Source organism: Mustela erminea, chromosome 3 (genome assembly GCF_009829155.1).
Source record: "Mustela erminea isolate mMusErm1 chromosome 3, mMusErm1.Pri, whole genome shotgun sequence".
Classification (NCBI taxonomy): Eukaryota; Metazoa; Chordata; class Mammalia; order Carnivora; family Mustelidae; genus Mustela; species Mustela erminea.
The window spans coordinates 56,656,321-56,661,970 of record NC_045616.1 but is presented as its reverse complement, the minus strand read 5'-3'; positions in this window follow the sequence as shown (position 1 = coordinate 56,661,970).

The following is a 5,650-nucleotide window of genomic DNA, read 5'->3' as shown; positions in this document are numbered from 1 at the left end:
TAAAGTATGACACTCCTTAGCTTGAAATCATAAGCAGGTTTGGTTTTCAATGCTTGTCTTACAATTAGGAGTGAAGAAAAGAGTAGGAGTCAAGTTACACATGTGCGTCACAACTTTCTCTGAGGCTAAACCCCAATATATTTGAAAGTGTTATGGCCATATATGGGGAAAGTGTGAAGAGTAGGGAAGGGAGGTTATTTTAAAGCTGCCAACCCATCCTGTTTCTCTGGATAGAGGCAAGCCTTTATCCTTCAGAGAAGACTTTTTCCCCTTTGTTGTTGGAACACCCATTTCAGTAAGTCTTTGAGTTCTACAAGTTTAAGGATAAGCACCTACCTTGGAATGAATTGGTAAAAAAGAAAAGCTGGGCTGGTCTCCATTAAGAGGGTGATGTTACTTTCTTTTACAAAATGTATTTTTAGAGTAAATTTTTACTTTAAGAAATATTCTTCTTTTTTTTTTTTTTTTTTTTTTAAAGATTTTGTTCCTTTACTTGTCAAAGAGACAGTGAGTGAGCACAAGCATGGGGTGTGGCGGGCGGAGGGAGAGGGAGAAGGAGATTTCCCACTGAGGAGGAAGCCCAATCCGGGGCTCCATCCCAGGACCTCGGGATCATGATCTGAGCTGAAGGCAGCCACTTAACTAACTGAGCCAACCGGGAACCCCAAGAAATATTCTGTTCATTTTCTCTGGGGTCTTGATTCTAAGGAGTGGAAAATAATTGGTAGAAGGGCTTCCCTCTTCAACAGAGGTGATAGATGTGCTGAAAGGAAGAGAAACCTCTAGTGGAGTTCAGTGGAACAGCCTATAAACTCTGGAAGTAGTCCAGTAAAATACACAGTTTTAAGTGTTGCCTGACTGGGTCAGAAATCTTTCTGTTCCCTCAAGTCCTCAGCATAATTTTGTTAAAGCTTAACTGACCTTCTCAGAAGTAAAGGTTGGGCCATTCCCTCACTGGGGAGGAATAGGGAGAAATCAGCTCCAGTCCCAGTTCGCCACCTAGGGATGGTGTGATGCGTATGCATGGTATCGGACCTGCTGGGGTCAGAGTGACATGCAAGGGGGATTTATGAAACATACCGGTGTGCATTGAATGTTGGGGGAAAGGAGACTGCTAAAATTTTTCTGTATTTTTTTCAAGTACCATGTGGTCTTAGGAATATTGTTTTGGCGCTAAAAGGAGGTGCAATTTTTTTAAACCTACATTTAAAAACACCTGTATGACATAGGCTTTCTTATAAGTAACATCTTCAATGCTTACTACGTGGCAATACTTTTGATTTTTTTAACTTTGAGTCTTTTCTCCCGAGAGTATTGTGGAAATTAACAGATACTTTTATTTTGTACAAGGATGTGTAGAACAAAAGAGTACTTTGGGAATTTAAAAAGGAATGTCATGAGCAAAGCAGAAAGGTAACCCAGGAAAATAAATAGCCAAGTAATTTCTGCAGAATGAGAGTAACACAACAATGTCATGGTTTTGGAAAAGGATTTAGGAAAGGAAGATCATTTGCTGGGATTGTTAGAGTTGTACTAATTTAGGTAGAGCCAAAACGTGTCATTAAAAAGAAGGTGTTGTGGTTTGGTGAGGCTCTAATGAAAGGTTGAAAGAAGAAAAATATTAATTGTAACATTTAGCATCCATAGTTAAGGAAAATAAATACTACAAAGCATTTATGCTAAAGATATAAGATAGTTCCTCTGAAAAAACAATAAATAGTTGAAGCTCACTAGCAATAGGGCAAATAGTTGCCTGGGATTTTCTTGTTGTATAAGGACGAAAAAAATTTGGAGTGATTTTTTTTTTTTTTAACTAAATGCAGGATCAAAACACAAATATAACATTCTTGTCCATCCACAAAGGAGGAGGTTCAGGATAGAGACTAGACCAAAGGATGAGAGATGCTGAAATAACAGAAAAGCTCGCAGGGCTGAAAAGAGCCTGGGCAGTGGATATTCATGGAATCATTACCAGAACCATATCTGTCTCCAGTAGACACCATGAGGTATTTGTTAAATTATGTCATTGCTCTTTTTGTTGCTGTTGTTAATTGACTACCTAAGTAACCAGCGCTCATTGTAAACGTGTTGGAAAATACATAAAAGCACGACTAGGAAAGAAAATGTTCAAGAGCGTATTTGCTTGAGATCACTGTTTTTAACCCTCATGACTCCGAAGAGCACTCAGTAACTAAGTGCAGAAGGACTGTTTATTGGGAACCAGTCACTCTCCTAAGTGTATTTCCAACTGTTTCTTCTCACAATAATGTGAGCTCCATGAGCACAGGGACTTTCTTTTCTGTCTTGATCATCACTCTGTTCCAAACACCAGCATAGTGCCTGGCATGCAGTGGGCACTCGATAAACATCTGTTCAATGGATGACTAAACCACCTTCCTTAAGATTCACATTGATGTTATGTCATTCCTATTTACTGACAGAGGAACAGGAGCAGGGAGGTTACAGTGACAGCCCCAAGTCACTTGGTGCATAAGATAGGAGGTATACCCAGGAAGTTGGACTCTGGAGCTCATGAATACATTTGATTGTTACTCCTTAGGTGTGGGAGTGAAGGGGGGGAGCCTGTTGAAATTAAGGTCAGTGGGATGATGTTAATAACACCACACCGAAACTAAGACAGAAACTCGTTACCTCCTTGCCACAGGTGCCATCAAGAACTTATGTTTTATTCACTGAGCAGCTCTACTAACCAGTAGCTTCAGAAGCTGAGGACAAAAGAAAAAAAAGGTGAAGCTGTTTACCTCTCTGTCTCCCACCATTCTGCTCCAGGAATGTGCCATCCACGGTTGTCAACCACCTAAAGTAAGTGGCTGAATGGTTTAGCAGATGAGGATATATGGACTATTGGGACTTGTAGACTATCACAGAAGTGAATGTTTTGAAAAATACAGGTGCAATTCATGTCTCAATAAACCTATGTTGTCAGAGTAAATATCAGTGCCCTTTCTTGCTGGAGGTCAGTACGTTGTGACTTTCACTCTTGCCTGTTAAACCGAAGGAAATATTTGTCATTAGAACCGAACCAGAATTTGCTTTCCAGAAAGATGTGGGCAAATCTCCGTATAGCCATTTGACTTGATCCCAGAGATCAAGAAAGTATTGGAGGAAATTTGCAAGTATAGCCCATATCATAGCATGCACAATAGTGAAGTCCTGATACACTTTTACCACGTGTCCTGAGAATGCTTATGTAAGTATGTGAATATGCGAACTTTTGAAGTGAAAATAGAGGTCAAATAAAATATCCAACTTTTTACTTTCAAAGAAAAGATAACGAAAATAATTAGGGAAGTAATGTGCTCCAAGTTTTCATAACCCTTAGAAATCTCTTTAGGTTTAGGCTACCAACATAAAAGCAGAAATTGATTCATTTGTACACCAGTTTTTTCATTCACTCAACAAATATTTTTTGAGGAATGATTCTATTGACTTTCTTTGATTCATTTCTGACTTTATTACAAGGCTATGACAACAAAACAAGGTACCTCTGGCTTTTCAGTAGTTGCTCCTGAAAAGTTTGAAAGTTTTCAGCATTCTAGAAACAATTTGAGAACATTCTACATCTACAGTGACACACTGAAAATATATATCATCTCCTTCAGGATTAAAGACATTTTGGAACAAAACAGACTTTGCTGGAAACTAGAAATAGCCTGGGAGTTCAGAACGAAAATAAATGTTTGAGTGTGGAAAGGAAGATTTGTTTTCAAGCAGCATGTAGTTTGTGATAATTCTGTGGTAAATAAGAATCTTCTTGAAAACACTGTCTCAAATATTTCTCTTAAAGTCATGTCTTCTGCCATCTTGTAAGTTGATTTACAGTATACTGACATGGTGCCAAACAACGTTTTGGCCCAACTTGATGTATTTACGTCTGCCAGTTCCTTGCTTGGGAGTTGGAAACTGTGTACTCAATGCTCCAAGTGGATGGGGAAGCCCCCTTTGTGTCTGGAACACCACGGAAAGATCCTAAGTTAACTCCCCAAAAGGTGCAGGGGAGGAGGGATTGTCAGACCACAGGAAATAGTGGCAGGTGAGGCGTGGCAGGAAGCAGATCTGCCTGAGATCAGCACCTGTGGAAATGTGGGCTCCAGCATCTCCATCGAATTTGGAAGGGGCTTCTTGAGCCTTGGTTCCGATAGGACCCAGTTTGCTCCCAAAATATAACTGCTCCTACCACGACCTAAGCCGGTGTTTAGGATCTGGTGGTGTCTGATACATCCAAAGAGATAGTTCTGGGAAATCATGTACCTTGCTATGGGGAATTCTCATTTCGCTGAAAACTAAAGGGAAAGGTTTTTCTTTTCTGTTCCCATCTATGCTTACCACTGAAGCTGAGGGACTTTTTTTTTTTTTGAGAGACATTGAAACCAAGGCTTTTGCAGTGCTGTGGCTTTGGGCTAAAAGGAATGACGTGTGACCCATAGTTAGGGGGAGAAGAGCAGAGCAAATCTAGTGGCTCTGGCAGAGTGTGGACTTTAGGGAACATACCACAGTGTCTGTGAGAGTGTCAAGACTCCTAGAAAGAACCAGAGGCTGCTTTGGGATCTAGGGATACTGCGAGGCCCTCTGAGCATAGCCAGAAGCAAGAGTTGTACTAATTTAGTTATTTCAGCCATCATGAGGCTGTTCTAGTGAAAATAGGGTAGATGAAGCCCAAAGCATTTCGTGGCAGTAGAGCCCTTATTACAATGAGAGCTTATCGCAAAATGATGAAGGTAGAGCTTTGTGCGCTGAAATAGGAGAACCAGGAGCTCCCTGCTCAGCCTAGCGGGCATCTGTAATTTTTACAGCTCCTCCAAATGCTTCCGATTTGTAGCCAAGGTTGAGAACGATTATGTCAGAGTAGTGCTTCTCAAACTTTAACGTGCCTACCTGTCACCTGGGGATTTTGTTCTAATGCAGACTCTACTTCAGGAGGTCTGGGATAGGTCTGAGATTCTGCATGTCCAACAAGCCCCCACGTGGTGCTGATGTTACTGGAAGGAAGGTAAAACACGCTCTGAATGGCAAGAGCTTAGAGCGCTGGTTTTCATCCTTTAGGGCATATCAAAATCTGCCAGAGGGTTTATTAAAGCACTGTGTCCTGCTCTCAGCTTCTGATTCACTTGGTCTAGTGCGGGGCCTGATGACTTGCCTTTCTTATAAGCTGGCAGGCAGTGCAGCTCTGGACATGATCTTGTAGGACAAGGGTTCTCAAACCTGCCCATTGGGTACACTTACAAAGCATGCTGAGGCTAGGCACCTCCAGCCCTCCCCAGCCTTCCCACCTCCCCATACCCTGCCCTCACAGATCTGATCTGATCCCCTCCCCCAGCCCCATGGATCCTGTTGTCCAGTTGGCTGGGAGAACCCTGGATAAAAGGCCTCCTAGGTCATGCGAGGACTTCAGACTTGATTCCAAATACAGTACTGTGTACTGGAGTTGATGAAATCCTGACATCTAAACTACATGCCTCTCTCATGGTGAATAAGTCATCCCCACGAGGCAGACACTATCTTCATTATTATCTCTTTTATTATAAATTAGGGAGACTCGGGAAGGTTAGCCGGACAGCTTTCTAATTCCTGCAGAGAAATACATTAAAAGGCACACAAATTGGTTTATTTTGAAATCTACTCATGCCAA